The sequence below is a fragment of the Bubalus bubalis genome, chromosome 23, assembly GCF_019923935.1.
Source record: "Bubalus bubalis isolate 160015118507 breed Murrah chromosome 23, NDDB_SH_1, whole genome shotgun sequence".
In the NCBI taxonomy this organism is placed as follows: Eukaryota; Metazoa; Chordata; class Mammalia; order Artiodactyla; family Bovidae; genus Bubalus; species Bubalus bubalis.
Window position 1 is genome coordinate 323,970 of NC_059179.1, and position 14,182 is coordinate 338,151.

General features: G+C 38.1%; 1 pseudogene; it reads left to right on the forward strand.

The window, feature by feature from the left end:
- The first annotated feature begins 4,677 nt into the window (after positions 1 to 4,677).
- On the forward strand, positions 4,678 to 6,194 carry LOC102415582 (annotated as a pseudogene).
- Positions 6,195 to 14,182: the final 7,988 nt, after the last annotated feature.

The window sequence follows — 14,182 nt, forward strand, 5'->3', positions numbered from 1 at the left end:
ATCAAACCCCATTCCCTCTAGAGACTCTCAGAGGGCTAAAACAAACATTGTGAGTACCAAGGCCCAGAGACTGCAGAGAAACTGAGACAGAGCTGTGTTTGAGCGTCTCCTGTGGAAGCAGTGGGCTGCCGCAGGGACAGGGGCTCTGGGTGCAGCAGACGGGTATGGCATAAGCCTTCTTCAAGGAGGTCGCCAGTAACCCTATCAGAGAGCTGCCAGAACACACACAGGACTGGGAAAAAGCCTCTTGGTGGTCACAAACAGAACCCTGTCCACCAGGACCCAGGAGAAAGGAGCAGTGACCCCCTCAAGAGACTGACTGAGACTTGCCTGTGAGTGTCCGGGAGTCTCCAGCAGAGGCGTGGGTCGGTGGTGGCCAGCTGCAGGGTTGGGGGCACTGAATGTAGCAGTGTGTACATGGGATCTTTTGAAGGAGGTCAGCATTATATTCATTACTTGCACCACAGTTTGGCCCCAGATAAATAGCAGGGACAGAACACAGCTCTACCCACCAACAGAAAATTAGATTAAAGGTTTACTGAGCATGGCTCCACCCATTAGAACAAGACCCAGTTACCCCTTCGGTCATTCTCTCCCATCAGGAAGCTTCCATAAGCCTCTTATCCTTCTCCACTAGAGGGAAGACAGGCTGAAAACCACAATCACAGAAAACTAGCCAATATAATCACATGGACCACAGCCTAACCTAACTCAATGAAACTATGAGCCATGCCCTGTAGGGCCACCCAAGACAGATGGGTCATGGTGGAGAGTTTTGACAAAACGTGGTCCACTGGAGAAGGGAATGGCCGACTGTTTCAGTATGCTTGCCTTGAGAACCTCATGAACAGTATGAAAAGGCAAAAAGATAGGACACTGAAAGATGAACTCCCCAAGGCGGTAGATGCCCAATATGCTACTGGAGATTAGTGGAGAAAGAACTCCAGAAAGAATGAAGAGACAGAGCCAAAGAACAAACAATATCCAGTTGTGAATGTGACAGGTGAAGGAAGCAAAGCCTGATGCTGTAAAGAGCAATATTGCATAGGAACCTGGACTGTTAGGTCCATTAATCACCATTATATTACTACTGTGGGCAAGAATCCCTTAGAAGAAATGGAGAAGCCATTATAGTCAACAAAAGAGTCTGAAATGCAGTATCTGGATGCAATCTCAAAAATGACAGAATGATCTTGTTCATTTCTAAGGCAAACCATTCAATATCAATGTCCATGCGTTCTATGAAGACCTATAAGAGCTTTTATTACTAACACCCCAAAAAGATATCCTTTTCATTATAGGGGACTGGTATGCAAAGGTAGGAAGTCAAGAAATACCTGGAGTAATAGGCAAATGTGGCCTTAAGAGTACAGAATGAGGCAGGACAAAGGCTAATAGAGTTTTGCCAAGAGAATTCACTGGTCATAGCAAACACCTCTTCCAACAACCCAAGGGAAGACTCTACACATGGACATCACCAGATGGCCAACACCAAAATCAAATTGATTATATTCTTTGCAGCTAAAGATGAAGAAGCTCTATACAGTCAGCACAAAGAAGACTGGTAGCTGACTGTGGCTCAGATCATGAACTCCTTATTACCAGATTCAGACTTAAGTTGAAGAAAGTAGGGAATACCACCAGAGAAGGCAATGGCACCCCACTCCAGTACTCTTGCCTGGAAAATCCCATGGGTGGAGGAGCCTGGTAGTCTGCAGTCCATGGGATTGCAAAGAGTCGGACAGGACTGAGCAACTTCCCTTTCGCTTTTCACTTTCATGCATTGGAGAAGGAAATAGCAACCCACTCCAGTGTTCTTGCCTGGAGAATCCCAGGGACGGGGGAGCCTGGTGGGCTGCTGTCTATGGGGTCACACAGAGTCGGACACGACTGAAGCGACTTAGCAGCAGCAGCAGGGAATACCACTAGATCATTCAGGTCTGACCTAAATCAAATCCCTTTCCTGTTCCTAATGTAACACAGATTATGTCGCAGATATTATCTTTTTTCTTCTTCCAATTGTAAAATTTACCTCTTCTCTCTATTTTCAAGTTTTCTTCTTTGGCTTATTATCTTCTGCCAGAAATCCTGTTACACTGTTTAGCTCATTGTTAAAATTTTACTCCCCTCTTCGATTTTTTGTTCCCTTCCCACATATATTTTCTACCCCCTTCCAACATATAATTTCTACCCCTTTCCAATCATATAATTCATTATCTTTGTAACTGCAAGATTAATCTTATTTTTTTAAATGTAAATCCTATCAGTGTTTTACAATTTACTTAGAAAAAAATCCAAATATTTATTGTGACCTACATTATCTGATTTTACTAATACTCACTATTATTCAGTCACTCTGGCCTTAAAGGAAACACTAGACTCTATTAAGTTCCCATGAAACAAACAAACACAAAAAAGGATTTTCTATCTCAGGACATCATCTTTAGGAAATACACTCTTTCTTATAATCCTTAATGTATTTCTTAAAGATTCCTGGAATCCTGGCATATTCTTCCTGTGATTTATTCAATACTTGATTACTTCTTATTCTTATATTTTAGTTGAAATATCACCATCAGAAAGGAATTATCTTAAAAACATCTAAGAAGTAATTCTCCTAAGTTATCTTGATGCATCATTTTTGTATAATTTACTTATGGTAATTTACTTATCTTGTTTATGTGTTTTATTCTAGCCCTTTGTTTCTTTCTCATTATTGGAATAGTAGGTCCAGAGGTAAGGGGAAAATAAAGTAACTGAAACTTTAATATCTCTTGGAACCAGTAGGAAACAAATAAGGTTATATTGTTGTTGTTCAGTCACTAAGTTGTGTCCAGCTGTTTGTAACCCCATGAACTGCAGCATGCCAGGCTTCCCTCTCCTTCACTATCTCCCAGAATTTGCTTAAACTTATGTCCATTGAGTCAGTGATGCCATTTAACAATCTCATCTTCTGTCACCTCCCTACCTCCTCCTTCCCTCAATCTTTCCCAGAATCAGGTTCTTTACCAATGAGTCAGCTCTTTGCATCAGTTGGCCAAAGTATTGGAGCTTCAGCATCAGGCCTTCCAATGAATATTCAGAGTTGATTTCCTTTAAGACTGACTGGTTTGATCTCCTTGCTGTCCAAGGGACTCTTACAAATCTTCTCCAGCACCACAGTATGAAAGTGTCAATTTTTGGACCCTCAGCCTTCTAGTATGACTCAAAATAATTAAGAGGAAGAAAGATTTGGAGTCAGAAATGACTAATATCAAATACTCAAAACTGTTTAGTGTTATTACTGCCTTAATTCTTCAATTGTTTTTATATCACTGCTTCATTTTTTATTTCATTGCAGAACTTTTTAAAATCTTATTTAGGAGAAGATATGTCAATAATGCTGGTCTTTTACTGGTCAGGCATTTATGATACATAGCTTTTAAAAATTACTTTACTGAGTTATGATTGACATAAAAGAGCTGTACATGGTTAATGTATACAACTTGATGAATTTGAAGATAAGTATATATTAGTGATACAGTTACCAAAAATCTATGCTGTAAACATATCCACCATTTCCAAAAGTATCATCCTGTACATTTTATTATTATTATTATTTTATACATATGCATAATTAACTTTTGGTTAAAAGGTAGAGTTTATATTAAATGATGAAATAGTGTTGATTCTCTGAATCTAAATTTTACCTTTTCATATAAGAGACTGTGATAGAATATTTAAGGCCACAGACCATTACTGAAATCAATTAAAAGTTAGAAGGGACTATAATTGGCTTAGTTAGTAACAGGAAGCCATCCTTCAAGTAGATATTTCTAGGAAAATATTATATTATAATTCCATGCTGATTCTTTGGCAACTATATGCAATGTAATTTTCAGAGAAACCTTAGGAAAATAAAATGTTTAGCATTATTACAGTAATAGAAATTATCAAAAGTGTAAAAATGACAGAATTCACAATTTCAGTCTACATTGAATAAATGTTAATACAAGGATGGAATAAAGAAAAGAGCAGAATAGTGACTGGATCAGTGGTAGAGTGGTAAAGAATCCACCTGCCAATGCAGGAGACGTTGGTTTGATCCATGGGTCAGGAAGATCCTCTGGAGGAGGGATGAGCAACCCAGTCTAGTATTCTTGCCTGGAAAATCACAGGGACAGAGGAGCCTGACAATCTACAGTCCATGGGGTCACACACACAAAAAAAAGTGTTGGACATGATTTAGCAACTAAATAATATTTAAAAATGACTAGATCATGCATTATTCAGAAGAAGCAAATATTTTCAAATTAAAGATCACAAGGAACATTGAATTATTTGGAAGCATACAGTTACTCAAGAGTTTCTCACACTCAGTGCAGGAGATATTAATATGATGCCATGATATGAGTCATGGCTTTAAATATTTTCAAGCTAATAAGATATCCATTAAAAAATTCAATGAATTGGATCTTCGAAATATTCATAATATTGGATCATCTGTTTAATTTGCCACACTTAAATATTCTCTTTAATAGATGATTTCAAATTTGATTTAATAGACCTAGAAACATGAGTTCAATAAATTATTCAAGGAAATCTCATCCAAGGGATGATTTTGCCATCTATTGAGAGTCCTAGAAAATAATTCCTTAATTTCTAACCAAGTCTCTTTTTCTTCCATATAGATGACTTTCCAAACTCATACATGGCTAATTTAAATTTTACCCAAGTAACTGAGTTTATCCTCAAAGGAGTCTCAGAATGTCCAAACCTCCAGATCCCACTCTTCTTTGTCTTCCTGGTCATCTATGGACTGACTGTGACAGGGAACCCAAACATCATCACCCTCATCAGTGTGGACTCCCAACTCCAGACCCCCATGCATTTCTTCCTCAGGCACTTGGCTATCATCAATCCTGGCAATTCAACTGTCATTGCCCCTAAAGTGTTGATCAATTTTTAGTAAAAACATGCATACCTGCACCACCTCCTTCTAAGAATGTGCCACCCAACTAGGAGGGTTCTTGATTATCAGGGGATGTTCAACTTTAAGGGATCCAATATGTTGCATTTTATTCCTTTGTGTGCCATTTCTGAAGGACTCTCTGTTCCTTATCAATTCCTGGAATACAGGAACGAGTAGAGCTGCACACAGTTCTCAGGACTGAGATAATGGGAAAGAGCACCTGCTTGGATTCCTTTCAATGACTCCCTTCAGTGACTCTCTTCAGCGACCTTGTACTTAATAGACTATCCATTTTGTTGCAACTGGTAGAATTTCATGGTTTAGTAATCATTTTACTAAAGATATATAAGCATGCATTTCTGCTAATAAAATACCCTTGTTCCACTAGAGGCTTGGGTCCCCTGCGTCCTTCTTTCTGTCTCTGGCTAGTTCTTCAGAGTGTGGAAGCCTACTGAACTCACTTTCTTGCCCAGGCTTTCAAGACCTCCTTGAGAGAACGCCCTGTGCCTTCATGAACGGTGCAAGTCCTGTGTATGGGCTTTATTGGCTTTCCACATAACCCGAGGGATATTGCTCTTTCTTTCTCTCTTTCTTTTCATCGACTCCAGCCCCCAGGTCCCAGTCTATAAAAGATCGCAACACTTGCTTTTCATTGTAGCTGAAATTTTCATTTTAGCTGTGATGGCCTATGACCACTATGCAGCCATTTGTCACCCCCTGCTCTACTTGATGGTGGTACCTCTGTGGACCTGCCATCTTCTTCTTTCCTTCATGTACCTCTATAGCTTTTCTACAGCTGTTGTAGTTTCATGTTGTATTTTTTGTGTCTTATTGTTCTTCCTGTGTGATCAATCATTTTTACTGTCCCCCTGTTAGCATTTTCTTGCTATGATACTTCATTACAAGAAATATTAGTATTCATATCTGCATCTACAAGCCTGATGTTTTCCATAACTGTAGTTGTATCATCTTATTTCAATATCATTTTGTCCATTCTAAGGATACGTTCATCAGAGAAAGGAAAAGAGCCTTCTCCACATGTGCTTCACATATGACAGCTGTGTCAGTCTTCTATGGAACTCTGTTTTTCATGTATTTGCAGCCTCAAAATAACCATTCACTGGATACTGATAAAATGGCCTCCATGTTTTATACATTGGTGATCCCCATGCTGAATCCCATGATCTACAGCCTGAGGAACAAGGACGTGAAGGCTTCCTTGAGGATATTTCTGACAAATTAGTGATGCAATGTTAAAACTCTATAGGTCACTGAAGAGATGATGAAGACAGGCTGCCATTGTGTGGCATATAGTCTGAACAAAATTAGAAGGTAAATGAATGGGTTATTTTCCTGTTGTACAATTTCTGTTTTGAGAAAAGGTCCTAGTCTTCAAACAGAAATCTTTAATACAAGCCCTTTTTTCTAATATAAAAATGGAAAAAATTGAGACAACTGCCACAGAAATTTTGGGGATGAATTAGAAAAACAGCTAGTGAAAATCAGATCCATATTATTTGTACAAAATCTGTGCAATTCACTGGTCTTGAGGCATTTAGGTGTGGAGATTTAGTATCCCAGGAAAGGCTGTGTGTGTGTGTGTGTGTGTGTGTGTGTGTGCATATGCACAGTCATGTCTGACACTTTAAGACCCCATAGACTGTAACCCACCAGGCTCTTCTGTTCATTGAATTTTCCAGGCAAGAATATTCAAATGGGTTGCTATTCTTCCTCCAGTAGATCTTCCTGACCCAGGGATAAAACCCATGTCTCCTGTGTTTCCTTCAGGTGGATTCTTTACCACGAGGCCACCTGGGAATCCAAGACAAGGCTAAAAATATAAAGAAATATTTATGTAACCACCAGTGAGACAGGGTTTATAGTTTGACACAAACTTTGTTAACTTTTTCTAAAATGAAAGGAAAAGAACAAATACAATCAACTCTCTTAAGATTATAACAATATTTAGAAACCCTCACAGTATGATGTCCCTGTGTCCAACATAGACTCCATGTCCCCTGAACATCAATGTTTTCAAGAAAATTGGTGTTATCCTTGAAGTGACAAAAGAGAGTGAATCTGTGTTATCCTGATCCCTTCTCAGTCTTCGGTGTTAGTCTGTGTACCTTAGGTTGGGATTTTTTCAGCTTTATGTCTTCTCCTACCCACTTCATCTTCTTCATCCCAAACTGTTTTGTACACATGGAACTCTTTGCTGGGAGAGACTGTTCTGCCTTCTTCAGTGTAGCAAAACTCTTCTTTGTAAAACTGCAAGATCATGGGTCAAAGTGCTAAACAGAAAAATCAAATATAAAACTTCTCGAATAAAATTTGAAAAAATACTTTTATCTATCACACATAAAAATTCGAAAAACCAATGAAAAGAAAAAAATCTCAATTGAAATGAACAAAATTTAGACATTTAAGATGGAGATATATGAATGAACAAGTACGTAGAAAAGTGTTCACTATTATTAATCACCAAGTAAATGAAAATAAACTAACAAAGAGATTATTTTATCCCAGTTTCAATAAATAAATCTTTTTTTTTAATTTTGACTTCAAATATGGGCAAATATGTGGGGAAAGTATGAATTCTCATACATGGATTTAGGTAATGAAAATGCAAGAGTTAGTTTAGAAATCTGCAGTTTGTTATAAAGTTAAATATATAATTATCTATGTTCCAGGAATTTCCTTCATAGACCTATTACTAGGGAAATTAATACATCTATAAACATGCATGCTAAGTCACTTTAGTTGCACCCGACTTTTTGTGACACTATGGACTCCTCTGTCCATGGAATTCACCAGGAAAGAATACTGGAGTTGGTTGCCATGCCCTCTTCCAGAGGATCTTTCCAACTCAGGGATGGAAACTGCATCTCATTTCTTATGTCTCCTTGATTGGCAGGCGGGCTCTTTACCCACTAGGAAGCCCCACATATATACACACATACAGTTATATAAGAGTGTTTACACTAGACTTATTAAGTTCAGTTCAGTCACTTAGTGTTGTCCGACTCTTTGTGACCCCATGAACAGCAGCGTGCCAGGCCTCCCTGTCCATCACCAACTCCTGTAGTTTACCCAAACTCATGTCCATTGAATCGGTGATGCCATCCAGTCATCTCATCCTCTGTTGTCCCCTTCTCTTCCTGTCCTTAGTCTTTCCCAGCATCAAGGTCTTTTTAAATCAGCTCTTCTCATCAGGTGGCCAAAGTATTGGAGTTTCAGCTTCAACATCAGTCCTTCTAATGAATACCCAGGACTGATCTTCTTTCGGATGGACTGGTTGCATCTCCTTACAGTCCAATGGATTCTCAAGAGTTTTCTCCAACACCACAGTTCAAAAGCATCAATTCTTCAGCGGTCAGCTTTCTTTATAGTCCAACTATCACATCCATACATGACTACTGGAAAAACCATAGTCTTGACTGGTCGGACCTTCGTTGGCAAAGTAATGTCTCCATTTTTTAATATGCTGTCTAGGTTGTTCATAATTTTCTTTCCAGGAGTAAGCATCTTTTAATTTCATGGCTGCAATCACCATCTGCAGTGATTTTGAAGCCCCCAAAAAATAAAGTCAGCCACTGTTTCCACTGTTTCCCCATCTATTTGCCATGAAGTGATGAGACCAGATGCCATGATCTTAGTTTTCTGAAAGTTGAGCTTTAAGCCAACTTTTTCACTCTCCTCTTTTACTTTTATCAAGAGGCACTTTAGTTCTTCTTCACTTTCTGCCATAAATTGTGGTGTCATCTGCATATCTGAGGTTATTGATATTTCTCCTGGCAATCTTGATTCCAGCTTATGCTTCCTCCAACCCAGCATTTCTCACGATGTACTCTGCATTTAAGTTGAATAAGCAGGGTGACAATATACAGCCTGACATACTCCTTTTCCTATTTGGAACTGTTGTTCCATGTCCATTTCTAACTGTTGCTTCCTGACCTGCATAGAGGTTTCTCAAGAGGCAGGTCAGGTGGTCTGGTATTTCCTTCTCTTTCAGAATCTTCCACAGTTTATTTTGATCCACACAGTCAAAGGTTTTGGCATGGTCAATAAAGCAGAAGTAGATGTGTTTCTGGAACTCTCTTGCTTTTTCAATGATCCAGCAGATGTTGGCAATTTGATCTCTGGTTCCTCTGCCTTTTCTAAAACCAGCTTGATTAAAACAAGCCAAACTTCAAATATCCACAAATAAGAGGCTGGTTAAAGATGGGGTATATGCATGCAGTCAATTATTATGTATTTGTATAAATACAACACAGATAAATTTCAATATCACTATGCTGACTGAAATACAGTTTATTTGAGACTGTTTATTGTGTGATCCCACTTATATGAAATTTAGAAACAGGGAAAAATAAGCTTATAGTAGCAGTAAGTGGAAGTGGGAGGATGTTGCTCAGGGCATTATAATGTGAGTATCCTAGGGTGTAGAGATATTTTGGGTGCATTTTAAATATCAGGAACCTTTTTGTTGTTGATAATTTTCTATATCTTGATTTAGGTATCAGGTACAAATGGCACATTCACTAAAACATATCCAATTTTACAATTTAGATCCATCCTTACCTATATATGAATTCCCCTCAATTCTACTTGAGGAAGTAATAGAGGAAGAGATCATGGGTAAATGTTATGAGAGGGAATATATTATCTGCTGTTAGATTTTAATGTCTATGAAATTGTGCTGAACATTATGCAAGAATGATGAGATAGCTCAGAAAACACTTTGATAGATTATTATCACATTGTACTGCAAGAATTATGTGTTTGTCATATTAAAGGTCAATGTATGTATATCACTCAAAGATGACATTTTAATTTCAAACCTTCTAATCTTCAATTACATGTTTTTGATCAAGTGATATAGTTTGTCTTAGCTTGGTGTCCTCTGGATGTGGAGATAGTAATATCTATCTCATATAGGTCAAATGATATATTTTTAACCTAGGGCCTACTACTTATTTTATTGGAAAAATAAATTTAGGAAAAAAAAAAAACTCTATGCAGTGAAGGTGATTCATTTACAGTTTTATCATGACTTTTGGAACTGTTGCAGTTTTGCTGCAAGCGAACTCATACTGCAATGTTTTATTGTTATTTAAATCACTGATTCTGTGAGTAAGTACTTTATGGCATGTAGGTCTCCATGGAACTCTACAGATCATTTATGCTGCTTTCTTTCTTTCCTTGAATTATTCCTTACAATTTTTTCCCCTAGAGAATATGCAAAATATTCTGGAGAATTAGCAAGCATCACAGGCAATTATTTTTTAAATCCCTTAGATGATTTAAATTCCATATTACTTCCTCAGGGACATTACAAAGAAAGATAAAAAGCATATATTCTCCCTACCCAAGGAAATATCAGAAGAACATAAGAGCAGAAAATCCGGTTCTTCATAAAGGTCAGTATATAAAAATTATTGATTTTGATAACAACTTGGATGTTGGTAATTTCCCTTGATTCTTAGATTCTGACTAAGGACGCTTTGAATTCTTTACACCACAAAAATGTCATTATTTCCTTTATTAACTGGTTTCCCTGGAATAGGATGGTAGTTTTATGGCATTAATCCTATCACTTGACTACATGTCATATATCCTTCAATTTGTGACAGTCAAAAGTGGTACTTGGATATTGCAAGTGCAGAAGTTACAAGTACCGGAAAATAATCATCACCAATTTAATCTAAGAGAATCCATTTATGTTAGGATTTCCAGATAAAATACAAGCTGTTCAGTGGCATTTAAATTTGAGATCAATAAAAGATAATTTTTCATATGTCTTATATAATATTTGTTTTTTTATAAATAAACCCAATGTAATATTTGAAAAATAATAATTTAAATTATGCATTATTCATGAAACATTGTATATACCTAAAATAATTTTATTTATTTTACAATTGGCTCTGAAGTGAAGTGAAATGAAAGTCTCTCACTCATGTCTGACTCTTTGTGACCCCATGGACTATACAGTCCATGGAATTCTCCAGGCCATAATACTGTGGGTTTAATGGAGTGGGTAGCTGTTCCCTTCTCCAGGGCATCTTCCTAACCCAGGGATTAAACCCTGGTCTCCCACATTGCAGGTGAATTCTTTACCAGCTCAACCACCAGGGAAGCCCAAAAGTAATTTTAATATATGGACTTGCATATTCTTCTGTATGAAAATAACTCCCATTCATTAAATTGAAAATTTTTTAGTTATTTGTTTATCTTACTCATTTCTTAGCACTTGTTTGTTTCCCAGAAAACATTTTACAAACTTAGTGAGTAGACTGGCAAATAAGTATAATGATTTATTAAGAGTTATGAGAAAGTCATGAACTCCACATAACTCCTAACTGCTATCACCAGGACTGAAGGTTGAAAAATCAGTCATCCCACTGCATGCTTTTTCTATCCTGTCTACTCTAAGGATTGATCCTCAATGAAAGGATAAAAAATGTTGCACCAAGATATTAAAAAATGACTGGAGACACTTTTTGCCAAGTAAGAATCAGCAGTGTATCCCTATCTATTTAAGATACTGATAGCAATTCTTTTGGATAAAAACCGGTTGTAAGTTGGGTCACATGGGGAATTGCTAATCAACAAATATAGTTTCATTTATGTAACATGAATAAGATATAGAGATCCACTGTACAATTTAGTACCTGTAATTAACAATACTGTACAAATGACCTATAAATCACTTAATGGGATATATTGCATGCTATATTCTTAAAGCAGAAAATTCAAATCAAATTTTAAAAAAGAATGGGCAAGGTAAAAAATCTGGAATTTAAGGAGATAATAATTGACACTAAAAATGGAGATACCCTCAGTAAGCATTAGAATAATCCTAACAGAGCTGAAGACTTCAGAGTTGTAGGACTGTTACTAGAAATCTGAATTTCTTTGCTTAATCCAATGTGTGTCTATTTGTACAATGAAACCCAAGATAGCAGACCAGGCAACACCTAGTCCTTATCTGTGCATGAGGAAGGAGCCTGAAAGCAGAGTGGAACTCAGTAGAGAAACAGCAATTTCCTTCTCCAGGGGATCTTCCAGGGATCAAATCTGAGTCTCCTGCATTGCAGGCAGATTCTTTACCACCTGAGCAATCACAGAAGCCCAGAGAAAGAGCAGAAAATACTATCTAGGAAAGAGGAATGAACTGGCTCAACAACCTTTAGTATTTCCTTTCTTTCTCAACCTCACTCCTTGGATTGGACTAGATTCCTGGTTTGATAATTCAGAATCTCTGTAGCATCTTAGAGAGAAAATAACATCTAAGAATAAAAGGGTTATTTTCTAGATCGTTTGCTCTTAGTTCAACTGATACTTTTGAATATCAGTAGGTAAATAGAAAGACTGAGATGAAAATTTAGAGTTCAAAAAGCTTGTTCCAAGGTGATATGAATAGAAAAACGATATGGACTGCAAGGAGATCCAATCAGTCCATTCTGAAGGAGATCAGCCCTGGGATTTCTTTGGAGGCAATGATGCTAAAGCTGAAACTCCAGTACTTCGGCCATCTCATGCGAAGAGTTGACTCATTGGAAAAGACTCTGATGATGGGAGGGATTGGGGGCAGGAGGAAAAGGGGAAGACAGAGGATACGATGGCTGGATGGCATCACTGACTCGATGGACATGAGTTTGAGTGAACTCTGGGAGTTGGTGATGGACAGGGAGGCCTGGCGTGCTGCGATTCATGGGGTCACAAACAGTCGGACACGATTGAGCGACTGAACTGAACTGAACTGAACTGATGTATCTGATTGTGGAATGCATTGAAAGCAAGGCTAAAGCTTTATTCAACTATTCTAAAAATATCTCAGGTTACATATTACTCAAAAGTTTTAATGACCGCTATCTGCCTATCAATATGCCAGCAATTTTGGAAAACTCAGCAGTGGCCACAGGACTGGAAAAGGTCAGTTCTCATTCCAATCCCAAAGAAAGGCAATGCCAAAGAATGCTCAAACTACCACACAATTGCACTCATCTCACACGCTAGTAAAGTAATGCTCAAAATTCTCCAAGCCAGGCTTCCACAGTACATGAACCGTGAACTTCCAGATGTTCAAGTTGGTTTTAGAAAAGGCAGAGGAAACAGAAATCAAATTGCCAACATCTGCTGGATCATGGAAAAAGCAAAAGCGTTCCAGAAAAAACAATTATTTCTGCTTTATTGACTATACCAAAGCCTTTGACTGTGTGCATCACAATAAACTGTAGAAAATTCTGAAAGAGATGGGAATACCAGACCACCTGATCTGCCTCTTGAGAAACCTCTATGCAGGTCAGGAAGCAACAGTTAGAAATGGACATGGAACAACAGATTGGTTCCAAATAGGAAAAGGAGTACATCAAGGCTGTATATTGTCACCCTGCTTATTTAACTTTTATGCAGAATACATCATGAGAAACGCTGGGCTGGAAGAAGCACAGCTGGAATCAAGATTGCCGGGAGAAATATCAATAACCTCAGATATACAGATGACACCACCCTTATGGTAGAAAGTGAAGAGGAACTTAAGAGCCTCTTGATGAAAAGTGAAAGAGGAGAGTGAAAAAGTTGGCTTGAAGCTCAACATTCAGAAAACTAAGATCATGCCATCTGGTGCCATCACTTCCTGGGAAATAGATGGGGAAACAGTGGAAACAGTGTCAGACTTTATTTTTTTGGGCTTCAAAATCACTGCAGATGGTGATTGCAGCCATGAAATTAAAAGATGCTTACTCTGTGGAAGGAAAGTTATGACCAACCTAGATAGCATATTCAAAATCAGAGACATTACTTTGCCAACAAAAGTCTGTCTAGTCAAGGCTTTGTTTTTACCAGTAGTCATGCATGGATGTGAAAGTTGGACTGTGAAGAAAGCTAAGCACTGAAGAATTGATGCTTTTGAACTGTCGTGTTGGAGCAGACTCTTGAGAGTCCCTTGGACTGCAAGGAGATCCAACCAGTCCATTCTAAAGGAGATCAGTCCTGGGGGTTCTTTGGAAGGAATGATGGTAAAGCTGACACTTCAATATTTTGGCCACCTCATGCGAAGAGTTGACTCATTGGAAAAGACTCTGATGCTGGGAGGGATTGGGGGCAGGAGAAAAAGAGGACAACAGAGGATGAGATGGCTGGATGACATCACCGACTCAATGGACATGAGTTTGGGTGAACTCTGGGAGTTGGTGATGGACAGGGAGGCCTGGCGTGCTGTGATTC